The sequence below is a fragment of the Carassius gibelio genome, chromosome A12 (genome assembly GCF_023724105.1).
Source record: "Carassius gibelio isolate Cgi1373 ecotype wild population from Czech Republic chromosome A12, carGib1.2-hapl.c, whole genome shotgun sequence".
In the NCBI taxonomy this organism is placed as follows: Eukaryota; Metazoa; Chordata; class Actinopteri; order Cypriniformes; family Cyprinidae; genus Carassius; species Carassius gibelio.
In genome coordinates, this window is record NC_068382.1 from 13,871,270 (window position 1) to 13,899,020 (window position 27,751).

General features: G+C 36.6%; 1 protein-coding gene across 2 annotated transcripts in view; it reads right to left on the reverse strand.

Annotated features, from left to right (window-relative positions):
• The window catches only part of LOC128025212 (thyroid hormone receptor alpha), a 122,936-nt gene that overhangs the window by 74,325 nt on the left and 20,860 nt on the right, over positions 1 to 27,751 (reverse strand). For both annotated transcript variants that reach the window (XM_052611337.1, XM_052611338.1), the window contains exon 2: positions 511 to 585. The gene's annotated coding sequence lies outside the window, so the exon portion shown is untranslated. The remainder of the gene's footprint in view (positions 1 to 510; positions 586 to 27,751) is intronic.

Sequence of the window (27,751 nt, forward strand, 5' to 3'; positions counted from 1 at the left end):
TTATTTGATGAAGATATAGTTAGAAAGAAAAGCTTTTATTTGAACTAGAAATTTTATGTAACACTACAAATGTCTTAAGTCTTACTTAACAATTTAATGCATCTGGCACATGGCTGAATAAAAGTATTAATTTCTTTAAAAAAAAAAAAAATCTTACTGATCCCAAATATTTGAAAGATGATTTACATTAAAATTTTGAAAAAGATGTAAAAAAAAAAAAAAAAAAGAAAAGGAGGGGGGGCAATGCATTCAATAAATGTGTTAATTTATTATTAGTATTATTACTAAATATTAATTGTAATAATATTTATATTACACATAAATAACTATAACAGATTTGGACAATGACTTCAAGGTAAAAGGAATGATTTTTTTTTTTTTTTTTTTTTTTTTTTTTAAACAGCAAAACACAAAACAGTCAAACGTTGCCTATTACAACTCATTCTACTGGAGTGTGTCACAAACATTCAGGTAGCGTAAAAGACAGAGAGGGAAGGCCACAGAACCTACCAGTGTTCTGTTGTGCTTTGTCTCTGGTTAATGGTTTCCCCAGGCCGGGGTTTGCTGGAACTGTAGTCCGCCGTCCTGTGAGAAATCAAAAAAGGCTTGTTCAGAGTGGGTTCAGAAGCAGAATATGGAAAACAAACAGGCAAGGCCACGCAGTACAAAGGCTAACAAAGAAAAGAAACCGCCCTAGGCTTCTCCTCTTCCTCCCCACAAACTCCTTCCTTCATTTGAGCTTTTCCTTCAGTCATGATGGTAAGATAGTCTCCCACATCCCTATACCAACCCTGAAGTGAATAGGCTGTTTACAGAAAAAACACAGATAACTGTCTGCTAAGCACCGCTGCACCCTTTACTAAAAACACTGTGTTCTCCTTTTTAAGTGCGGGGTGGTACATCTTCAGTTACTGTCATCTTGTTGAATTCCAGCGGCTGCAACAGGTATTAACATGTACATTCCTGAAATGTCTCAAATCAACGGATGATTGGCATCACAAAATTCTAAGCCAATAGTAACCACCTGAACCTAACGGAACTGTTCCGAAAAACACACAATCTGTGGTGGACTAGCTGCACTGGGCTGCAGGTCTAAAACTCTGGGGTTAATCTCGTTATATAATCAGATTTCAACAAGACCTTTTTGGTGGGAGGGGTTTTTATTTCATCATGTTGCAATAAAAAGAAAAAAAAAGATTGGCTGAACTCAGATGTCACATGGACTAAAGACAAAAAGGGAAAACCTAGGTTCGGGGGTATGTAAATAGTTGTGGAGGCGCAGGACATGAAGACAGGATTCTGACAGGCCAAATTTGTGCCTGATTAGCTCAGGTCAGAGATCAGACTATCTGTTTGCTCAAAGGAGTTACGCCAAACTCCTACAATGTCAACCAAGTGCAGTATGACTGAATGCACCTGAAGTTATACAATTATAATCTAGTCCATACAGTGATTACTTATCGAATTATACAATCTAAGTGTATAGAAATTGTAAAAATGACTTTATGCAATATATATATATATATATATATATATATATATATATATATATATATATATATATATATATATATATATATATATATATTGCATACTAATTGTAATAAATATACAAAACATATTAAATGTAAAAAAATATATATATATATATCATATACACATAAAACTGGACATCACGGCTTATCATCCACTAGAGCATTGGTTTCCCACGGCAGGACCCACTTTTAGGGATTTTAATAAGTCTTCCAATTATTTAAATTCAGCTATATTAACATAAATACTTTTAAAAACATTACAAATAAAGTCACATTTTTCACATTCATTTTTATTACAATACATAACAGGTTTGATTTGACTTGCACAGGAGTCAAAAAGGTTTACCTTTCCAATAAATACTCAACTTCTAATCAACAGCTCAATCCACCTATTCTAATCAAGTCACTTTCAGTGCCATTTCTTTTATAAAAAACAAACAAACATGGGGTTACAAAGAAGGTACAGACCAAAAATGTTTTCTTACACTACCCTGGTGTGAAACACACTTCAAATCCTTTCTGGTCGTTTATTTTTGAGAGTGAGTCTGTTGTCAGTTGTAAGGGAATGGACAACATGGTGTATAAAAAAAAAGAAAAAAAAAAGAATGCAACAGCAAACTGGTCTTTTGCCGACACTGTATGAATGAAAACACATTGCAGTGAATAAAGCTGAACGATCCACTGAATATATGAAATGGTGACAGAGTTGTGGTACTCAGTCTTTTCAGCAGTGTAGTCTAGATTCAGAGAAGGTTTAGCTTCCTCTGGGGAAGAAGGGAGGGAAAATGCAGGGGGCTCTTTCTTTAAAAGGCTTCGTCTCAAATTGCTAATAGAGTCCTTGTTTTAATTACAGCTCTGACATTGATGCTCTCTAGATATAGATAACAGATCTAAAGCCACTGAGTTGAAAGCCAACAGTATTAGCTCTCGGATCGCTGAAATAAATCCTCATGCTGTTACTCCGTCTCCATCAGAGGGTTTGGGTGTACATTTATCTGACATCCAAATTAATCCCATCCTGCCACATCCAGGTACAAGATCTGAGACAGACCACTATGCCTTGATATGTTTTTGTAGTTCTATGTGGGCAGTTCACATTAAATTTGGCAGACATTTTTGTTGCTGGTGTTTCTTGTTTGCCACTTGATTCGTCGTATTGTATTCAATGCAATCTCAATCATTCATTTTTTTGTGACTTAAAGGTGATGTATTTAAGATTTTGACTCTACTAAAGCATAAAAATCTTTTGACTCTACTAAAGCATAAAAATACCATAATATGTTTGCCAATATCTAGGAAACCTGCTAAGTTAACATACTTGTTTATCTGAAAAACAATGCTACAGTCAAGTTATTCTCCTTTAAAAATGCACGTTCTGGGATGGAATGTCGGTCTTTGTTTTGGTTTGTAAAACCCGCCCACTGCCAGTTTACCCAATTGTATTTCGGCATCCTAGGTTGCCAGATGGTGGAAAACACAGCATATTTTATTTCATTAATTGTCAAGTGCACTCATTCCTGTTTGTTTCTAGCAACCTGTGTACGTCAAGTCTGAGGAGGAGGGGCCGGGTGAAGAAAACCCGCTCCAATATTTTGAATTTGGACTGAAAAACCAAACCAAACTCAAAACTAGGTTTGTCAGCGTTAATGCGTTAACCTTACCATGTTAACATAATTTAACGCAAATACATTACTGAAGCACAGTTTCTATCTAAACCTGATTTAACATTTTTATGTGAACAGATCAGTTTAACCCACTAAACTCCAGTAAGCAAATATATTCAAACAATCGTTCCAAAACAGCACTAATGTAAGAAAACCAGGCTGATGACATCAGAGATGGCAATGAGAATAGCCTCACATTGCATTTTCAGTTAATAATTTATTCCAGAATAAATATTATAGAAGTATTAAAATAAATACAAAAAAGATCAAGATTTTTTATTTTTATTTTTTTTAAAAGAACAGATTTTGTTGGGACTTTTTTTTTTTTAAAAAATAAAGTAATTTATAAACTTCTGCATCCTCTTTAAGTGGATTCCCCCAATACTGTTTAATTACACAGGCAGGCTAATGCCTGTTATATTTAAGGCCTGCTGATCTATGCATGTCCTGCCTAGCTTTGTCTGTACACGTTTTCTTCAGAACGTGCAAGAATCCAAAAGACAGATTTCCCTAATTTTGGGGACAATGGAACATTCATATACACATGAAACAACCGGATGTTACAGATTTGAACAAGTTGAATCACACAAATAAATGCAGATGTAAGATGTAATTTTTTTGTTCAGATCAAAATGTTATGACATTGTACTGTATGTATGTCACAACTGTAAACTTAAACTGTGAACCTTCAAAGCAGGGTCTAAAAATATATATTATCTTTTTTTATAAATTACATTTTATACAAACAGCTGCAATTAACTAAAGAATCCTTCAAGCACTTGAATTTTTTCTCCAATTAGTCAAAAAAATTGTTTCAATAATGTTGAATGTTACAGGGACTGATATTGCAAATGCAGATCCCACTGTGTTCTGTTTAAACAATTTTTATTTATTTATTTTTTGCATATGGTGGTGTCTTAATGCCAGCTTTCCTAAAAATATATCCTATTCCTAAAATAAGAAATATCCTAATATATCGCCCTGCTTAGAGTATTGCAATATATCGTTTCGCAAACCCTGGATCATGATACGTATCGTATCGCCAGATTCCTGCCAATACATAGCCCTAATCTGAACCATACTAACCTCACATGCACCATGAATGTGCTGAGCTTCATAACGAATCTGCACGGCAACATCAAATGCTTCCTAAAAACTGGCTGCAGATCCTCTACCACTCTCAGCAGCTTTCACATAACCAGCCAATAAGAGGCTTGTGTTTGAAAGAAACCTGCATTTACAGTCAGGAGTTGTAAAATGCTCTATATAAAATGCAGTCTGTTTGTCCCTCTCCCAATGATTTGGCTGCTGTTTTATTTTGATTTGTGCTTTTGATTACACACGCTGAGCAGGCATGCTGCCACACCTCCACGTGGAACCAGCCTAGCACACACACCACATAAAACAAAAAAACAAAAAAAAACAAAGAACACATGGTCCTTTGAAATTATTTCAAACTAATCAGAGGCAGGTTTTGGTTTTCTTAATTCAGGTGTTTACTGAAGTTTGTTTCCAGAATACTCAAAACGTTAATAAGTTAATAATAATAATAATAATAATAATAATAATAATAATAAAGTATTAATAAGCAAGCACTGATCAGAGCGATGACAAAATGACATCTGCATCGATGCGGGGTTCAAATTACTAGTCATGTGGTTACATTTTTACCCAGAATTCAGTATTTTCCATTTTTTATTTTCTGGATTCCATTTAATTGTTTTGTTTAATTTGAATAAATTGTATAATGTTTTAAGATCTTTTACAAAGTGAACTTTATTATTTAAATTAAAACATGAATGGAAATTTTGAAATATTTCTTAAAAGTAATGTGAACACTTTAGAAAATGGAACACATATTCACTATTAACTAAGAGTTTTTCCCTAAATAAACTTCGAATTTGCTGCTTATTAATAGTTAGCAAAGTAGCTGTTAAGTTTAGGTATTGGGTCAGGTTAAGAGATCTAGAATATGATCATGCATAATAAGACATTAATGATGAGTCTGTGAAATTATGAAACTGTGGCACTCATTCACACAGACACATTCATAGCTGTCTTCTCACTTTTAATATCCACATACACTAGTCCATATAGTAATTTGATTAAGTGTAAATCCCTACTTTTGATTTATTCATCCAAATTCTGTCATTCTGCCGAATATACAGCAAATTCCATTTTTATGACTGGGTTCCACAATTCCATCTGCCCTACAGACAGAAGACCACCAGACAGCGTCTCCTCTCTCATGAACAACATGTCTGTGGGAACAAGAGTTCAAGCATGTGTTTAACCTTCAGAATGTAGTGTACAATCGTCTGTCGATGAGCTATGAGAAGGAAGCAATATCAAAAGCGACTGAGCTTAGAAAACCTAGCCCTGAGATGGGAAAAAGTACTCCGAAAGCTTATTTTTGTCTTACAAGTGACTGTTTGAAACTCTACAAGTCCATTTCAGCATTTGACACTTATTCGCAGAAAATAAGACACCAAAGTGAGCAGAGTGTTTGTCTGTTCTCTAAGAAGCTGACATGGGTCTTGCTTGAGTATTGTTTGATTAATAATGCACTTTGATGATAATCCTAGAGTTTCAATCTAAACTGTGTGGGCCGCTGCTCCACGGGAAACGCATCAGGATCCCGATCCAATGCGAACATACAAATGTGCTACCTCCTGTGAGAAGTGTAAGATAGCAAGTGAAAAACCAAGAGGAAGAGAGGTAGAGAGCAACCAGCTTCTCTTGTTCTGGTTCAAGACCTTGCTCTTTCCTTTTTGGGTCGATCCCAAACTCCCACGGCCAGGGGCATGAAACTCTTTAGATCATTCAAAAACAAAGCATGGGCACTCCTCTGGGACACCGGCACATGGCACACATCCTGTAGACGGCTCTTTCAAATATCTGTGGTTTGTTTGGTCTGGAGGAAGGATGCAAAAGAGTGCATGATGGGAGTTTAAGTACTGAAAAAAGGCCTGCATGTTGGCAAAATGTAAGTATAAATGTAGCTGTACTACTCTTCTGAGGTCATTTCGAATAGGGTATATCATTCCATGCGTATGCGTTCATAGCATTACACTGAGGACAGTTTAATGATTAATGCCGCTAGTATAAGAGGCTGTTATCTGGAGGGTTTACAGAGGTCTGAGGAAAGGGCAGCTCCAGGAGAAAGGGAAGAGGACACGTATGGGTCGATCTCCCAAGCTGTATTTCGGCCTGCGATACTCCCATCCGCCTACCACTTTGCTTATGGTACATTCCACTTCATAATGACTTTCCATCCTGACACCAACTACCACTAAGCCCTCCACGCTGCCTCTGTCTAAAGGACTAATATACACACACATCGTAAACATGCAAATAACACCTTCGTAATCCACCACACAAAGAGACACACATGCAGAGCGTGTGTAATGTGACATCTATGAAAAGCAATTTGCATGTGTGTAGATATATATACACACAGAAAGGCTTTCAAAATACCAACTTGTCAGTAGTAGATACAAAGAGGGAAAATATTACTATAATCAAATATCCAAAGATAAAAATAAAAATCATATCAACAATTTATGCAATACCATTCCAGTACTCAACAAAAAGTTCAAAACAGTACAGTATTTATCTCCTTTTATTTGTAAGTAACACTCCGCCGTATGACGCAAAATGAAATTAAGAGTTTTGACAAAAATGTGACACTTTTGCTGACAAATAACCAGGTTATCTTGAAGAAAAAATTAACATTTGACATATATTACCAACTTTGTGACAATACAAAGTGGGTTGAAAATTGTGGAACGTACCCTTTAATAATGTTGAAGTATAGTGTTTAACAGAACAGAACTTTTATTATCTTTGAATAACTTTGTATTTCGGTTCAACATTGGTCAGACGTATGTGTCCTGTTAAGGATGCAAACATGTTTAAATATGCCTTAAAAACCTTTTAAAATATAATAAAAAACATAGGTTTTGGCTGAAATTATTTAATTACTGTCAAAATCTTCACCAAATTATGGTGCATTTGACATCCCAAATACATGAATGAATCACCAGCTATTTATCAGATAGAAGCTCCAGTTTAGACATTGTAAAATGTTCCTTTTTGAGGCTTCCATATGCAATTCCATGTTTGTGTGTAAAATTCAGCCATGGTGTCATTACAAGGGCATGGCCCAGGCCCAAGTCAAAGAGCCAATTCAGCGAGGGAATAAATGCATCTTGAGAAGCAATCAAACAGGAGACGAGAGAATAGGCAGAGTGAGTGAGATAGCATAACAGACTGAGAAAGTGTCCATGTTTTTCTGAAGGAAGAGACAAGGCCACGTTGAGTAGCAAACCACAGCTGGGTAGCTCTAGGTCATGAGTAGGTTAGATCAGGGTTAGGGGCTGGGTAGGGGAGAAAACAATGCCGCTAGGCTTGTCAAAAGTCTAATTTATATGGAGCCAGAAGAATCTCAATAAAGATAAATGCACACACTACATTCACATATGCACACACAGGATCCATACATGCACACACATAATTCATAAATACACACACAGGATACACAAATGCACACAAAATTCACAAATGCACACACAAAATTTAAAAAGCACAGAAGATTCACAAATGCATACAAAATTCAGAAATGCACACAAAATTCAGAAATACACACACAATTCAGAAATGCAAACAACATTTACAAATGCACTCAAGATTCACAAATGCACAGGACAAGATTCAGAAATGTATTTCTGATGCACACACACATATATCTTGATTTACAAACTGCTTGCGGTCTGTGAACTTCACTGCATTTGTGTGTGAATTTTGAGACTCCCTTGACTTGGCTCGACACACAAATGCCTTTTTTTAAACAGGGAATGATCTGCAACCAATCAGATATCTCCCTTGTTTTAGCCAATCACAAGAATGCACCCCACGTGGGGAATTGTTTACTTATAAGCCAATCAGCGAACAACTCACTTTCCTCACGCAGCGAACGACTCACTTTCCTCAGCGAACGACTCACTTACCTCACACAGCCGGCGACTCACTTTGCGCAGCCAGCGACCCACTTTGCGCAGCGAACGACTCACTTTCCTCACGAGTCACGCAGCGAACGACTCACTTTCCTCACCCAGCGAGCGACTCACTTTCCTCACGAGTCATGCAGCGAACGACTCACTTTCCTCACCCAGCGAGCGACTCACTTTCCTCACGAGTCACGCAGCGAACGACTCACTTTCCTCACCCAGCGAGCGACTCACTTTCCTCACGAGTCATGCAGCGAACGACTCACTTTCCTCACCCAGCGAGCGACTCACTTTCCTCAGCGAACGATTCACTTTCCTCAGGAGTCACGCAGCGAACGACTCACTTTCCTCACCCAGCGAGCGACTCACTTTCCTCAGCGAATGATTCCTCAAGCAACGAAGTTGAGCGAACGATTCACTTTCCTCACGCAGCGATCAACTCACTTTCCTAAGCGAACGACAGCCGCAGACCCACTTTTCGCAGCCAGAGAGCCACTTTCCTCTCGCAGCGGACCACTGACTCTCTCTTCATGTAGGGACTGAATATTATAATTAAAGTGACTTCTATATTGCATCCAAAAGAATATTTAGATATATTTAAATATTCAAAAAGGTTTAAACATTTTTTTTTTTTTTTACTTTCATTAAAATATTTCAATAAAATGAAATAATTGCCTATTGCAAATTTATGAATCCATGGTTAACTTTTTTTTCTGCAGTCACTGGGCTATATGTATTGAGACATTTTTTAATTTATATTTTGTAAAAAATAATAAAAAATAAACCTGAATTGTAATCTAAACATCTGTATTTTCATACAATTTAATACAATTGCTGTGTGAACACGTTCATGTGATTGGCTTATAAGTAAACAATCCCCCCACATGGGGTGCATTCTTGTGATTGGCTAAAAGAAGGCAGATATCTGATTGGTTGCTGATCATTCCCTGTTTAAAAAAAAAAGCATTTGTGTGTTGAGCCAAGTCAGGGGAGTCTCAAAATTCACACACAAATGCAGTGAAGTTCACAGACCGCAAGCAGTTTGTAAATCAAGATATATGTGTGTGTGCATCAGAAATACATTTCTGAATCTTGTCCTGTGCATTTGTGAATCTTGTTCTGTGCATTTGTGAATCTTGAGTGCATTTGTAAAGGTTGTTTGCATTTCTGAATTGTGTGTGTATTTCTGATTTTTGTGTGCATTTCTGAATTTTGTATGCATTTGTGAATCTTCTGTGCTTTTTAAATTTTGTGTGTGCATCTGTGAATTTTGTGTGCATTTGTGTATCCTGTGTGTGTATTTATGAATCATGTGTGTGCATCTATGAATCCTGTGTGTGCATATGTGACTGTAGTGTGTGCATTTATCTTTATTGAGACTCTTCTGGCTCCATAAATTTATGGCCGGGTGTCCAATGTGCAGCAATTTGGCTACAGTTCTCTCGCATGGGGGGATGGGAGAGAGAATGAGAAGCGCAGAACGTTTGTGTGTAAATGTGGCGATTGTGCTCATGACAGAGAGGAGAAGAGAGAGCGGGAGACAGAGAGGAAGAGAGAATTTGGGGTTTGTGTGGTTGGACCAGTTTCGAGAATCTCTGCTGCGCTGGCACGAGATAAAACTACTTGTATGTAAATACAGCTAGTAGAAAAAAAATATGGAAATACACAAAGCACTGAAGAGCCTAAATAAAATCCCATCCACTGTTTGGAAGTACCTTCCCCCAGCCCTTCAGCAAGGTCATTATTAAAGAGTTATTGACAGGAAAACTGACTGGCTATTTGGAATAGTAAATCCTTGTTTAGCTTTTCCAGATGGAACAGACAAAGCTTCTAATTAATCCAGTTACGAAGTCTCCTTTAAATATACCATACCATTGTGAGTAGAGGAAAGACCAAGTGGGCTTAAATCTGAGCTGTGGTCGAAAATAATCATTAAGACCCAGTCCAAGATTAAAGGAAGGATCTAAACTAGGATTTGACCTGCTTTAAAATGGTAGGTAGCATTTTTAGGAATCATGCAAATGAAGTTGAAAAAAGTAGCCGTCTTAATTGAGCCTTTGCCGGGTGCTTGATTGACAGGCAGTCTGACCAATCATAATGCTGAATTTTGTCTGACAAACAAACCAGACAAGAGAGTAGATTAACACTGGTGGACTTAAACTTGAGAAAATGGTGTCTACTGATGTCTTTCCGCGGTTGAAACAAGATACCTTCTGATGTTCATTCATGTTTATTTCATGCTGTAATAAGTAAAGAGACAGAGATGATCAGTGATTTTTTTTGTTGCATCAAAAATGCCTTATATTGCAACGCATCAAAGCAGTCAAAACAGCACAATCAAGAATAAATAAAGTTATCAATCTTTACTAAACTGTGGTACAAGAGCATCTGCTCTCTATGCCAGCATCATAAGTGAAACAGAGCCTTATAAGTGTCCAATCTGGAACATTCTCCATAGGCAGCAACTTGAATAGTGCCTTGTGCTACTTACAGTATGATGGCCAATTTCCTACAATGATAAGCTCAAACATACCCGCCTGGAAGTTTCTGGTGATCCTGAAGACCTTAATTAGCTGGTTCAGGTGTGTTCAATAAGTGTTAAAGCTAAATGTTTATGGAAGGTGGCCCTCCAGGAGGAGGACTGGACACCCCTTGGTCAAAAGAGAAGAAAACAGGAACATAAAGTTAAAATTGATATAACAGTTGAAGTATCTACTTTGGTTGTCATGCTATTTTTTGATGAGGCTAGTCACTACCAGGGGACGCCTATAGTCTGTCCTTCCTGTCCAAACATTTTAACCTCTGTCCCCTGGGACGCCTGCAGAGCCTTGAACGAACAGTCTTCCTCACAGCCCTCAATCAAGTTGCTCCGTCAAGCCTAATCATCCTCTGACCACTTTAATGAGGACAAACACTGATGCAAACAATTCAATTCACATCAGAGACTGTGACAACACCAGCGAAATCCTCAGTAGATGTCCCTGGCCCTGTATCATCCACTTGATAACTGTCCCAGACAGCCCTTTGTAAAAAAAAAAAAAAGAAAAGAAAAAAGAACACGCATTAAACATTGGCATCCTGAGTGCATTAACCCTCACTTCTGGGAAGCATCACAGCACCCGATAAAAATCTATGCTCATTCACACATCGGTATCTAATGAGGGCAAACAAGGTCATGTGACCATCAGAGAGCCACCACATGGAGTGGAACGTCAAAGTCCACTAGCCATTACAGACATTAAATAGGAAGAGCAGGGAAAGATGATTCACAAAGAAGGGAAGGCAAGGTGGGATGGACAAGCCAAACTCTAAAGTGCGATTACAGTGACATACTACAGGACCAGCAGAGTGAGTACAAAAAAAGAAGGAAAAAAAAAAACCTGCAGGAGGGAAAGACCCAGAGATTTTTTTATTTTATTACAACAGTCATGAAAGTCAATCGGAGGCCTTAAGTTACTGGCAAGATCTGAGATAACTTTGACCATATTTTTTTTTTCTACATTTGTTCACCTTGATACAGGATTCGAAACTGATAAGTAGTGGTATTTGGAAAACTACAGACCATAGTGTTTTTGACATTGTAAACACTGATTTATATTCAATCCTTAGGGTCCATGAAAACAATTGAACACTCTTACACTCATGGCAGCACATACAGCACATAAGAGAACTCCCTTGGGACTGAAGGAGTATCGGTTGGCTGTTCCATGTTCCACTAGGATACTTGTTTGTGTGAATGCAAGTGTGTGGGTTCAGTCATGGGGAGACTTTTCAGAGCTGACTGGCATTCAGATCCCACTGCTTACATTCCAGGCGTTGGAGTGTGACAGCCAACAGCAAGCTTGAAGAGACAGTTCGCCAAAAATAAAAATGGAAATTCTGTCATTACTCTCTCGCTTTTGTGCCAAAACAATAATATCTTTAACCTACATTCTGTAGAAATATACGATTTATAAAAAGCACTATATTCCAGGGTATTCCTTGGGTCAAAAGACAAAACATTGTCCTTTGATGAAATGAATATATGAATGCACAATACATGCTATTGTTTTTTTAAATGGTATTGAAAGATGTCTAAACAAGATATATTTATTTTTTTTTATTTTTTTTATCAAAAATACAGTAAAACATTGGGAGATATTGTTGCAGTTTAACATAACATACTTAAAAATTGAATTTATTTGTGTTATGGCAAAGCTGAATTTATTAGCAGCCATTTCTCCAGTCTTCAGTTTCACGTGATCCTTCAGAAATCATTCTAATTCTACTCAAGAAACATTTCTTACTAATATACTACCAGGATGCTTTTTTCAGGAATGTTTGATGAACCAAATGCAGAAGAAAAACATTTATCTGAATCTGAAAACTCTCTTGTCATATTGTAAGTTTCTTTACGGTCACTTTTGATCAATTTAATGCATCCTTGCTGAACACAAGTATTCAAAATAGATAGAATATAGATACTTGAAGTTCTTCATTTGTGTTCCAAATTAGTGACGAGTAAATAATGAGAGAGTTTTCATTTTTGAATGATATATAAGTCTTTGGACTGTCCTTTAGATGCCCGATCATCAATACATCCAGTCTGACATTTTATTTGCTTCTTAATTTAACTCTTGTTCTTCGGATGTGTTCAGTGATGCAGCACAAATCTTGTGTTTCTTGCATGCTCTATTGGAGCTGAACAGCTGACATCATCATCCTTGGTAGCAAGTGTGTAACCTCTCTTCTTTTAACATGATTTGTTACCATCCTCCAGCATGACTGAAAAAAAAAACTAGTATGAAACCGGATCGCACCGGGTATTCTTCCATGCCAAAGTTCTCACTGATCACTTCAATTCTATATGCAAATAGAAACACAACAAAGTAAGCAGAAAGAGAAGATAACGAATAAGCACAGAGAAAAAGCACAAGTTTCTTCCAGTCACCACATAGTATTTTCAAAATGTACAGTCCAACTATCCAGAAAGCTAGACGTGACACCCCACTGGCTAAAACTGGAGTCTACCAATAGCTTTTTTCTAATACTGCTGACAATACATCTTGACTGCATTGACAGGCTCCTTGCAACTCCATAAATGTATCTGTAAAAAAGTGTGTACATCTATAAGAGTGGGACAGTACATCACACTATACTTATGTCAACACGCCTGCACTCGGCTGCTCCATGTGACAGCTCAGTCACATGCAGTAAACTGGAGAATGTGCAAAAGACCCAGAGCATGAGTGACAAATAAAAGGGAAACGCACCCCGTCCCAGCTGTGTTACCAAAACCGAACATCTTAGGAGGAAAACAATCTGTCCTCACCTCATTAACATTCACTGACTAGAATGCAGAAGGTTTTTCAGGTCGCTCTCCACCAACAGAAAGAGACACTGCGCTCTGCAAAGCTGTCAGACTTTCAAACATACGTGTTCTCTCTGTGGGTTCTGGAGAAAGATCAGTTCCACAAACAGTAATTTAGGTGGCACGATATAATAGGGCCCCTTTCAGCGTTGGGTGGGTAGCATTACTTTTAAAAGTAATACTTAATATAACATTTATATATACATTATATTGTAGCTTAACTAAAGTTGTTAGGAATGCAGCAGTATTAAAATACTTGCCAGTTTCGATAAGCTGATAAGTATTTTAATGGTATGGCTGATAACCATCAAAATGGTGCTTATTATTATTATTATTAATTTTATCAAAAAAATAGCATGAGTACTCAAAGTCATTTTAAAAGCTACAAGTGCATTTATCCATCACAGTATTATAATGTTACTATTGGGGGAAAAAAGTGGTTGTTGATGTGGGTATTTGCTAAAAAAAATGCATTCAACAGTTTTATTAAATTAATGTTTTAAAGATTAACTTCAAGTCAGAGTTCAATGATGGCAAATGTAATAAAGTAAACTGAACATGCACAATTAAGTCTCTAATATTTAATTCATATACTTTGACAAATAGTTATAAAATTATTGGAAAATAGAATAGAAAAGAAGAAACAACGACTAATAAATAGAAGTTACAAAAAAAAATAACGAATTTGCTTTATTCATTACTTGAAGGGTAAATAATTGTAAAACATTCCATCCAAAATTGATACTTCCATTAGAGAACGATTAAGATTAAGTATGAATGACACACACTCACTACAATAAATAAATAAATAATACACAAGGCATTTTGTTGACACAGATCTGGCTTCGGTCATGTGTGTAAACATTGTACTATATGGTCACATAAAACACTGTGATATCAGGCTTTGCCTTTGCCTGCATCGCCCAAGCTGTTTGCTGTGCCAGTAACACCGAGAGGCGGCCTGTGTGCCATCCCACACCAGCAAGGAACCTTTGTCCAGAGCACAATCGACACCAGTGAGTGTACAAGACAAAAACAGTGAGGGTCTGTATGGAACACACTCACAAAACTCTCTTTGTTTTTAAGCAGGAGGTTAAAGCCACTAAAGTGAGATGTGTGATGGAAAAAAAGTTAACATATGAGAACAGTTACGAGGGCCATAAGACTCCAAAAATGTTGCTTTACAGGTCCCCTGAGCCAATAACTAGCCACAGCTCTCTGAACTCAGGAGCAAGCCCTAAACCTTGACCATGCTGGACTTCCTATGCTATGCTCTCAATGTCAAATGCAGAAATGTTAATCCATGCATTTATGACTTCAAGGTTAGACTATTGTAATGCTTTATTGGGTGGTTGTTCTGCACGCTTGGTAAACAAACTACAGCTAGTCCAAAATGCAGCAGCAAGAGTTCTTACTAGAACCAGGAAGTATGACCATATTAGCCCGGTCCTGTCCACACTGCACTGGCTCCCTATCAAACATCGTATAGATTTTAAAATATTGCTTATTACTTATAAAGCCCTGAATGGTTTAGCACCTCAGTATTTTAATGAGCTCCTTTTACATTATACTCCTCCACGTCCGCTACGTTCTCAAAACTCAGGCAATTTGATAATACCTAGAATATCAAAATCAACTGCGGGCGGCAGATCCTTTTCCTATTTGGCGCCTAAACTCTGGAATAACCTACCTAACATTGTTCGGGAGGCAGACACACTCTTGCAGTTTAAATCTAGATTAAAGACCCATCTCTTTAACCTGGCATACACATAACATACTAATATGCTTTTAATATCCAAATCCATTAAAGGATTTTTAGGCTGCATTAATTAGGTAAACTGGAACCGGAACACTTCACATAACACCGTACTTTCTACATCATTAGAAGAATGGCATCTACGCTAATATTTGTCTGTTTCTCTCTTGTTCCGAGGTCACCGTGGCCACCAGATCCAGTCTGTGTCCAGATCAGAGGGTCACTGCAGTCACCCGGATCCAGTACGTATCCAGACCAGATGGTGGATCAGCACCTAGAAAGGACCTCTACTGCCCTGAAAGACAGCGGAGACCAGGACAACTAGAGCCCCAGATACAGATCCCCTGTAAAGACCTTGTCTCAGAGGAGCACCAGGACAAGACCACAGGAAACAGATGATTCTTCTGCACAATCTGACTTTGCTGCAGCCTGGAATTGAACTACTGGTTTCGTCTGGTCAGAGGAGAACTGGCCCCCCAACTGAGCCTGGTTTCTCCCAAGGTTTTTTTCTCCATTCTGTCACCGATGGAGTTTCGGTTCCTTGCCGCTGTCGCCTCTGGCTTGCTTAGTTGGGGTCACTTCATCTACAGCGATATCATTGACTTGATTGCAAATTAAAACAGACACTATTTCAACTGAACAGAGATTACATAACTGAATTCAATGATGAACTGCCTTTAACTATCATTTTGCATTATTGAGACACTGTTTTCCAAATGAATGTTGTTCAGTGCTTTGGCGCAATGTATTTTGTTTAAAGCACTATATAAATAAAGGTGATTGATTGATTGATTGATTCACACATTGCCTGTGGGTCAATGACATGACATTAAAAAAAGAGACATTAAAAAAAAATGTATTCATACATACATACTGTAAGATAACATCTAGATACCTCTTCTATGATGACCATATGAATTATGATTTATTTTGATATATGACACGATCTCTTTAAAAAATCTCTTTACCGAAGCAGGTAGGGCCACAATAACACAGCAAGGACTCTGTGTACCTTTACACTTCACCTCTTCATTAACCTCAACCTAGAGGCCTACCAGCCACGTCTGACCAACTTAAACTGAGCTCTCTTGGAACCAGCGTACAGTGTGAGAGAAAACAGAGGTGGAGACTGAAGCTGGCGGCTAAAGAAAGGGTGAAAGAGAGATTGAAAGCCCAGAATGTGGCAAAAGCTTTTGGTAATGCCATAGGACAGCATCAGTGAGAATTACCTGACCAGTCCTCAAGTGAACCAGACCAGCCGCCATCTTGAGCAACAGATACCTCCAGCCAAAAACATTTAAAAAATCAAAAACGTTTGACCATTTATTCTCCAGATAAGGCTTAAGACTAATCCCAGACTAAAATGCATGTCTGGGCTGTTTTATCTAAAAGGAACTTGCACCGACTGATCTTAAAATCTGACAGTGACATTTGTCTCAAGATGCACATCAGTAGTGTTTTTATCTAAGGCACATTCATAAAAGCGTTTTAAACATGCTAATTGAACGATGGCCATATCCTGGCTTAACCTAAGCCCTGTCTGCGAAACCAGGCCAATATGTTTTAAATTAACCATTCAATTCAACAATGATGCAATGATGATAATCTTGGATATTTAAAAATCTACATAATTTAAATAAACTGTATCACTCTAAACTGAATTAGAAATAGATCAGCAGACTTAAATATGTAGCAGCTTAAAATGTCAAAACACATCTGCAGATATTTCAAAATTGATTTAACAATGTACCAATAGATGTAGAATGCTAGACATTCTGAATAATCAGAGATGCGCAACTGTTCTGCTATGAAAAAAACAATCTATGTCGAATCTGCAACCTTGCTGATATTCAGGAACCAGCACTCTCTTTGTCATCTCATGTTGCTTAACTAGGCTTTATCATCATAAATTATAAATGTAAAAACTCGTTTTTGTTTTTTTTCCCCATAGTATGTTTGTTCTGTGAGTTTCTTTGTCTGTGCAGTTGTGCTTATTTGTTGTGATTTATCTTTCTCACACAGACAGGCTGCATGAGCCTCAACTGGTATGAACTTGTTAAACTGTCAGTAAATTATTCATTATCGATCATCATTTACACTGATTTTAATAAAATCAGAAGCATTTAATTCAAAAGCACCAAAAAAATTGAATGCCTGTAGGAATAAAACTGAATGGCTTAATATCCTTTGAGGCCTCAATTTTCACAAAAATCATTTCCCAACAGAAACCCTGTAATGATGCCTGAGCTCAAGCGTTCTTTAAAACTGAAACAAAACCATTACTAAATGCCATTTAAATTTAAAGTCTGAAGAGGCACAGGGCATCTGTAGGATGGGCTGTCCAGTGACCTACATCCAACCTACCAAGCATTAATCAAGGATGCTGTTAAGTAAAAAACAGTAGTGACCAATTTATGCTGATAGTAATTCACATCAAAGCAATTCCATCTGAAATGCTTTTGGGTTAGAGTGGGAAACTGATGCAATGGTTCACAGGGTGCTGAGAGAGCAGAAAGCCAGGTCAAAAAAATAAAAACAGCAGTCTCTGGAATGACTGCGATTTATGACAAAATACACAAATATGAAGTCCCAAAATGTATGTTTAAGCACTGACCAAACAGGAATGAGAAGTTCACGTCACAGAGCTCTCAAACATAAGAGGAATAGAATAGAATAGAATAGAATAGAATAGAATAGAATAGAATAGAATGAGCAAACTGGGCCAAGAAAGTTTTTGCCTTAAAATAATACAATGTTAAACACCATAATATTATGAATGCTTATACATTGACACTTATGCATCTCTTTCTTGCCGGACTGATGCCCAGTCTTCAAAGGAGTCTGGAAATCTTCTTTTCTACCCTCAATATGTTCACATGAAACCAATCTGGCCCTTGGGCAAAGGTTCAATCAAATACTTCTTAAAGATACATGGAGAATTTGCTCGAGGCCATAAAAACCATATGCAAAACACAGACAATGCCTTTCTGCATGGGTATAGCACATAAGGGGTCTCCCTTTTTGCCTCCTTTTCTGGCAATGTTGCTTGATCATTTAAAAAGCCATTCTTAGCCAGAAGAAAATACAAGCTAATCTAACACTTGGTCCCAGCTAAAGAGTTGTATGCAAGGCTAGGCTATTCTCAGCTAGCCTTGACCATTTCGAGCTTGATCAGCTAGTGAAAAGCTTTGCTTGTACGTTTATTGGAATTCTCCCCTTTCAACCCAAAACGTAAAGGGTTACAGTCTTCTTACATGGACTAAGGCACGTTGCCATGATGGCCAAAATATATGTAACATTGGTTTACTCCTTTAATATGGAGACAACGTTAAGAGCTGTATATTTCAAAGAGCGCCTGAATAAACAAAGCAATTCAATACATTCAAACTAAAATAGTCTGTGCCATTAGTCGAAGAAGCCACACAAAGGCCACTGCTGAAGGAGAGAGCAAAAAAAATAACAAAAAGAGGCAGATAATCAGATGGGAAAAGGTCATGGAAAGGTAGAGGCTTAGAAGAGAAGAGGAGGCCACAGGGAAGACTTGAAGCTGGATCCAGAAATGCAGCCCTACACAATTTTTCCACTTGGGTTTGCCTTTTCTCCATCTGCTCTTTAATACTTAAAGGTAGAGCGACTGTAAGTGTGTGCGTATTTGTGTCTTGATGTGGGAGGAAAGGACCTTGGGCCACCGCCAAATAACCACTGTCATATTCCTTTAATAATATTTCCTATATTGTGTGGAATATGTGCTTTATTTGGAGGAACAATGAAAAAGAAAAACAGCATGAACATAGAGTAAGTTTATGGGCTTAACAGATCAAACAACTGTTGTAGACCTCATATAGCAACTTGTTAGCAAAACTACTTTGAATTAAAAACAATTTATATTTTTATGTAAACCAGTTTTTTACATTTTAATATATCAGTATCAACAGGCTTATATGTTTTTGCTCTCAAATACTATAGTGAAGTTGCTTAAGAGTTTTTACAACATATCATTTAAAAATGATAGAAATATAGTAAATAGGGGAGAGGTTATACTGCACTTTTTGGAGAGCTCAGGACAGGTTGCCAAAAAAAGAGTCAGTGGAGGCCGCTGATCTGCACTATCCCAGACGGGGTCTACGTCCACATGTGGGGTGATGGCCTGAAAGCAGTGGGGCCCAGGGAGCAAAGACAAGCTGTGGTTGATTTAGGATTTTTGAGCTCAAGCCAACATTCCTAAGGGGAACAGAGTGAATGAGCTAAAAAAAAAAAAAAAAGAAAGGAACAGAGCAAAAAAATAAAAGAAAAAGAGGGAGGAAGAAAACAGATTATGTATGCATGTGCACACATAATTAGACAGTATGTGTCAAAGAATGACTGACAAAAGGTGGGTGTGTATTTAATGTGGAGCAACACTGAGGCTGCGAATCAGTAAATTCCTCACTGGACACAGAGTACAAAAGAGTGTCACAATCAGCCAACAGGCTGTCCAACTTCATAGAGGCATGTGCAGGGTTGGGTTTTTCAAAAATAAATAAATAAATAAATAAATATATATCTGTTCTTTTTTAATTTCTGTTCTATATATATATATATATATATATATATATATATATATATATATATATATATATATATATATATATATATATATTAAAGTTGTGTTGTTCAATATTATTGTGGATTTATTTTTATGATTTTGATGAACAGACGATTCAAAAGAGCAGTGTTTATTTGAAACTGAAATTTTACATTTGTTAATTGTAAACTTTAAAACAATGCAGAAATCTTTACTTTTACTTGTAATTAATTCAATGCATTAATTGAATGACAGCTTGAACACTTGTACACCTTTCTCTCTTGCATGGGTAGGTTGTACTCATGGATCTGCTTCAGCAGCCCTGTATCAGGCTCTTACAAGAGCTTATGAGAAATTGAATACTGGTCTAACAAGAACGTAAGCGTTCCCAGGCACTGAGTAGCTCTCTTGGCTGACAGTTTGACATGACTTTGCATATTCAGCATGGTGGGGAACACTCCCCAATCCTCACCTTGTAGAAATGTTCTGGGTCTGTAAACCTTACATTCAGGTATAGAAATACCCAACTTGGTAGAGTGCACAAGGCCTTCCCATCACTTTCAGAACTGCATTAGCGACATGCTAGTCTGATCACATCCACCCTTCAACACAAGCAGCTTATTAAAATGTATGTCTTAAATTTACACATGGACCACATTTGTGTACAAGTGAGAGTATCAGACTTTGCATGCCGGGTATTTAAGTGTTCTGCTCATTTCATTTTTTGGTAAAACGTTTAAAAAATCTTCTCATGAACTGCTGCAGTAATTTGCATTATGCATGCATGCCCTCTGGGCATAAATGCACTGACATATACGGGAAAACAGCAATAACTCTGGGATGTTTTGGTAAAAATGCATTACATTTTTCACATTTTTTACCACGTTGCTACTTGCAAGAGGATTAGTTTTTACTGTTTAAATATTTAGAAGCTTTAGTGGGCTTACTGAAACTTCTAATCAATACATTTCTTGTAGAAATGGTACAATCAATTTCTTTATAAATTGAAGTTTGTTTGTAATTTTATGGCTGCATTATGGAAATTTTATATTTTAAAATAAACATTTATAAAAACAACATTATATAATATTTCATATTTTGTTTAAAAATATACACCGAAAAAAATGGTGAAAAAATGTATCACTAATAAACTTCATAAATGGCTGGCAAAATGGCACATTTTAAGGTAGAAAATTTAAAATGTAAAATGTAAAAACATACTTTTATTTTACATTTACATTTTGAAAAATCATTTTCTCTTTCAAGGATACATTAAGTTGGTTGTATTTTAATTTAGTGTTTAATGCAATGGTGCAATTATGCTGTAAATACATTATACACTTGCTTGCATAAGTGTAAATATGATTCTATTATATATCAAAGTAAAATATCAATCTTTAATGAAAGTTAGAACACTCTGAAAAAGTTTTTGGTAGAACTCTAGCGGGATGAGGTTTTGTGGTACACGATAACTGTGTATAACTGCACTTGAATACATAGTCAGCAAAAATTACGTATTTATAGCACCCCCCCCCTCCCCATTTATTGTAAAGTGTGTAAGATGAGTAGAAACAGGATAATATAGATAGTAGGAGGAGGAATGAACATGAGATGAGAGAACAGGTGTCAGAGCCAAGGGGATGTGGTTATGGTGAAATACAGGAGTGAGAAGAAAGGAAGTGGGACAGAGCCCTTAAATCAGCAGAAATCTACAGAGGTCCCTGCTGTAGATTTGCATAAGTGTCAGTGGCATAACTTCATATTACCAGAAAGTACATCTTGTGGCATCCTGGTTATTCAATAGCGACTGAACTGGTATTAAATTAACATGAAAGTGAAAGAAGCAGAACTGAAAATAACAATGGAGGACAGAAAAGAAGACATTCCTGACATTCCCTACAGTAGCATAGTTAATAATTAAGGTTGCTCTTGATAAGCTCTTTTAAAACTTTTGTAGAATAATGTCTAACAGCAGAAAAAAAAAAACATTTAAAAGAATCGATCAGTAAAAAAAAAAGAAAAAAGAAAAGTACTGAACAAGAAAATTTAGAGCAGGTCAGACAAGAGTAAATAAATGTGTGCATCTGTCCTATCTTCTAAATCGTTTTCTAATCGCATACAAGACAGCAAAATCAACACTATAAGCGTATGATAAATGGTTGAGGTCTTTACATTCACTATGTGTGGCTCCAACAAAATATACATCCAGCCCACAGACGATCACATACGTATGGTGAGGAACGGTCAAATACTCCTGATTAAAGTCAGTGAAGTGCATTTAAGAAAAACAGACCACACATTGTGACTGGAAGGACTGGAATTTTGGCCAAGAAAAGTAATTGTAAAGTTAATCTCTTTCTTAATTTTGATAAATGCATGGAAACTGTCTTTAAATAAAGCTCAGCACATATATTTCATGGAAGAGTTGGTCTTTGATGCCTAATGCCCATTTATATAGCTAGATACACAGCTCAGATGTTTGGTCTGTAAATGAGAGAAAAACCACAGTCTCTAATAATACAATGAATGCCCATTTATTATAAATGCAGCCATTCTTTGACTACATAAGTCACTTTGTATAAGATACTTAAATGCATTAATGCTATGTAATAAAGAAGCCATATTCAGAGAAATACTCCTAAACCATGAGGTCAGAGGGAGCGCAAAAGGATTTACATCATAATCTTGCATTCCACAGCTTGAATGATTGGGTACTTTAGTTGTATACTTATCAGTGCTGAAAATTCCTTAAGATTTTTATGGCTTAATATTGTTATACATTATTTGTGACCCTGGACCACAAAACCAGTCTTAGGTCACTTGGGTGTATTTTTAGCAATATAGCCAATAAAAAAAAAAATAAAAAAAAAGTGTATGGGCTGAAATTATTCTTTTTTCTTTTACGCCAAAAATCATTAGTATATTAAGTAAAGATCATGTTCCATGAAGATATTTTGTAAATTTCCTACCGTAAATTGATCAAAACGTAATTTTTGATTAGTAATGTGCATTGCTAAGAATTCATTTGGATAACTTTAAAGGAGATTTTCTCAATATTTAGTTTTGTTGCACCCTCCGATTCCAGATTTTCAAATAGTTGTATCTCAGCCAAATATTGTTTGATCCTAATAAACCATACATCAATGGTTTCTGTTTCTGCACATTCGATAAGTCGTATCTCTGCATTCATCTAATCACATTTCAATCTTTATTTTGATTCAATCTTTATTATTTGATTGCTATTTAATAACTGATGGCAGATGGACTATTCTGACGACCCTTTTCAGACTTTCCAGGACCTTGACACTGTTATTTATTTGGCAGTCTATGGGACAGTCTCAAGCCCTGTTTTCATCCAAAATATCTTAAATTGTGTTCTGAAGACAAACAAAGCTTTCACGGGTGTGGAACGACATGGGAATAATTGAATAATGACAACATTTCCATTTTGGAATGGAGTATCCCTTTAAAATGACGAATATTCTTTCATTAACGAGTATTAAATCTAATCACTAAAGTTATATCATTAAATAATGCTTAATTTTAGGGGTGCTCCAATCACGATCGGCCGATCGTTATGCGCATCTCCTCAGTAAAGCCGGTTCTCTAATCAGCGGTTAATTCCTTCAGGTGCGTGATTTCACATAGAGCAGCTGTTACTACACAGAGCCGTTGTTAACTGAGAAGATGCGCCAAAAACGCTGAAAATTAACGTGATTTGCGCATCATCTCTATTAATAAAAGCTCTGTGTAGTAACAGCTGCTCTATGTGAAATCACGCACCTGATGGAATTAACTGCTGATTAGAGAACCGGCTTTACTGACGAGATGCGCATAACGATCGGCCGATCGTGATCGGAGCACTCCTACTTAATTTTCGTAATATTTTGTAATAATATATACACTTGTATACTGTGGTTGTTCTCTTGTTGACCTGACTGCTTCTATTGTTCTCATTTGTAAGTCGCTGTGGATAAAAGCATCTGCTAAATGATTAAATGTAAATGTAAATTGCCAAAGTGTACGTATAGAGGGTTGAAGTGTATAAATCCTAGCTGTCAGTCAGGCAAACTTGAAATAAATTTAAACTGCTGACTAGTAGAGAGTAAACAGCTGAAAATGATCAGATGAATAAGAACGGTCTGTTCTTGATCAATGTCTGCCAGAGCTCCAGTATGGTGTAGATTTCACAGCTGTATCAAACTGCACAACAAACACACACACCTCAACGAACGCTTAGTCCGCCACAGTCATTACCGCTCAACAACAAATGACAATGCTCCACCCTGTCCAGAAGCAATTATGCTTTAAAAAAAAAAAAGAACTAAACTAATCTAAAAAAAATAAAAAATAAAAAAAATAAAAACAGTGCTTGGGGTGTACCTACATAAAACTACTTTATGTAAATTTAAAAAGTAGCTTACATGGCTGTATACTTTTTGTTAGTAGCTAGTACTGAAGATCTTTAAACTACTTTTCCAAAAGAATAGTTTGACTGTAGCATCAGCTTCAACACTGAACTTGCTGCTTTCAGTGCCGCCAGCAAAAAAAAAGCTAGAAAGGGAGAAAGCAGAGAACACACTGACTGTCTCAATTAAATCTAATTTCTGCTCAGCAGGTCTGCCTGCTGTTGTGTTTTATTGGATTCTGTTGAATCAAAATCAAGAGAGAAATGTGATGAGATGAATGCAGAGATACGGCTTATTGAATGTGCAGACTTTCATCAGGAAATTTCTAACAGAAACAATTTTTTTCTTTTAAAGTTCCTACGGCTCCACATAAGAGAGACGCAGACTGGTGGGTGATGCACTCTCTCTATTGCTGACTCAAAGTTGTATTTTCTTCCATTTTTGTCGCTCTCTAACCCATAGTGCATTGCACACATGTGGCTTTTGGCTGCAGTCTTGGTCAGAGAGCATTATTGGAGAGAAATTAATATGATTAAAATGTAACATTGTACTCATTATAGAAATTACCGGAAGATGAGAAATAACTCATTTAAACAGGTTATGGAGCTGTGCTTATATTCCAATATTCTGCCTGAATTCAGTCGTTAATTCATCCTAATTCTCATCATTGGACATAATGTAGTCACACTGGAAGAACACTGTAAGGAGTTAAATGTAATTCATACAGCATGCAAGGCCATTTAACCTGCTCCAGAGAGCTAATGGATGTCCATCCTGTTCTGCAAGAAAAACCATCAGAGCCTTTTAATATTGCATCCTGTCTTTGTCCATTCAATAGTCTCTTCTGTCAAAACAGCTCAATCCATTTACTAAAACACTTTAAAGCATTCTGGACAACCGACTAGACACTTTAGAATATGCATATGCTGTGTATCTGTAATAAATAAATAAACAAGCTGAAATATTTTGGAGGGCTGAAGTCATTGTCCGAAACACTTATTGCTTTCACAGTGGGCATTATTATTGTGTCAATATCTATTTTGTGAAATATCGTCTAGTTTCCGAAGAATTTTACAATGAAGTACTTGTCGACACAACACCCTAAAACGCATAACGAGTTAATTTATCTAAATTTAATTAAACTAGTTTTTCTTTCAGTTTTTGGCTGGTTTTGCTTTAAAAAAAAAATCATTTTTTGGTGCATTACTAATGGTTTATTCTGCGTCAAGGGTTTTTTGACGTTAGCTTACTTATACAGTCATCCACACATTAATTATATTACGTAAGGATTCACAAAATGATTCATTTACATTTGAAGTATTTATGAGTTACCAGATCAACTATGCATGGCGCCTTTTGAAATGCTTTTTGTTTCCTGCTCTGAATAAATGGGATATGGGATGAACATGCATGTTCTAGAGAATACAATCAAAAGTCATTTTCAAGTTAAGGCAGGTAACCAGTTAATGTTTAAATATTTTGTCCAAAAAAAAAAAAAAAAACACTACAAATGTAAATAAACAGTTAGAAATGTGAATTTATGCATCACATATGTGCACAGAAAAATATATATTCATTCTGAGATTTCCTTTTAACAATGCTTTAAATTATGAATGATTACTTAACCTAACTGAGCATTACTGAAGAGGAAGTTAAGCTAAATGTAAATAGTTGGGAAATGAGACTGCATAATTAAATTTAAATTCGCTTCAGTGGCTGTAAGTTTTAAAAGCCACAATTTTGTTGTTGTTGTTTTTCCCAAATAAAATTTTCAAAACATTTTCAATGCAGGTCAAACCTTGTATATTAGGATCGGAACGGACAGACAGACAGACAGAAAGAACGGAGAGATTCCCTACACAAATTGTTCTAATTGGACAGCATTCACACTACCAGAATCACCAAGAAGCACACCGCTTAGGCAAATATCATGCTTTAAGTGAACCACACTTAAATACGTATGCACGTATATCCTGTCAGCAGCGCCCACCATGCTCACTCATATCTGTGCACAAATGTGGCACAAATGTGTGTTAATGTATGATTTGAGGACGAAACATGAGACTATACTGCTAGCAAATCAAACGGCTATAAAGAACTTGAATAGAATATATAGAAGAACAATAGTCACAGCTATTACAAATAAAACAAATTTACGATCATTATCCAGACAACTGGCAGAAGCCAAATGAGGTGGGACTTATTATCATCACACAATAATGGAACATGTGAGGATTAACAGAGAATTTTTTGAAATAACGTCATTTTCTCTCATCAACAATTGGCTGATCAACAAGGCTCAGGATGCTCCCTGAGGTGTCACTCTACAGTGAACAACTTCCCTTTGATATGGAAAAAAAACTTCCCCGGCGGAAAAGGACAGAATGCCAGGAGGGCTCCACAGAAGCTCTCGTCATGACAACATCATCACCCTGGCAGCTTCGTCCAACACTTCCACAGCCAGAGAGCAAGAAGGAATGTTTACACAGAGGAATGAAGCAGTAGAGCTACACTCAACAGAGTGTTGCTTACAACTGGCAACATAGAATATTGTCATAAATTCTAACACACATAAAGCAGAATAATGGTCTTTTAACAATTGTCCAACCCATCATTCTCTGTATTTTCAATTTATATGACTAAGTAAAAAAATAAAACAAACATACATAAAAGCAGAATATAGCTAAAAATCTCATACTGTAAAAATATTTGTCATTTTAAAGCAAAATAATATATATATATATATATATAAGAATATGCATGTTGCATAGTCTGTGTGGGGAGTCAAAAACGTCTGTGAATCATTTAAATTGAGTATTCAGACAAACAGCTTCACAGAAATAATTCATGAAGATTCACCATTTTGAGTCACCAATGTGGCATTCACAACAAAATGACCAGAAATTAGCAAAGATTTAAAACATAAAACTTTCTAAATCCATTGGACCAAAAGCCGCACACATAACATTCAGCACACCTTCAGAAGCTAACTTCATCTTTCAGTAACTCAAACCATACTAACTCCTATGCTGCCACATTAAACCACAATGAAAAATAAACTCAGAGAATGTACCATGGATAATATTTTCTTGGTCTGGTGTCCAAAACCCATTGCTACTGCAGGCATTGTAGTGGTTCCTCGACAGCTGCCTAATGTTTTTTTTTTTTTTTTTTTTTTTTTTTAAGAACCACAACAGGGTGATATATTACCAGGATAAATCCCTGATTTCTCTCAGCCAATAAACTAATTATTATAAGACACATTTCAATTCTCAAATTCTCACAGCTACAGGGACTCTCTCTTATTTCCATCTACTGCCATTATACAGTGACATCAAATTATTATTTATATGACTTAGGTTCATTTCCTAATCAGACTGACTGATGCCTTCCTGTCCTGGCCCACCTCACCTTTGTCCTACAATGCTCATGTTCCTGTTCTGAATCTCCTCTCACACGGATAC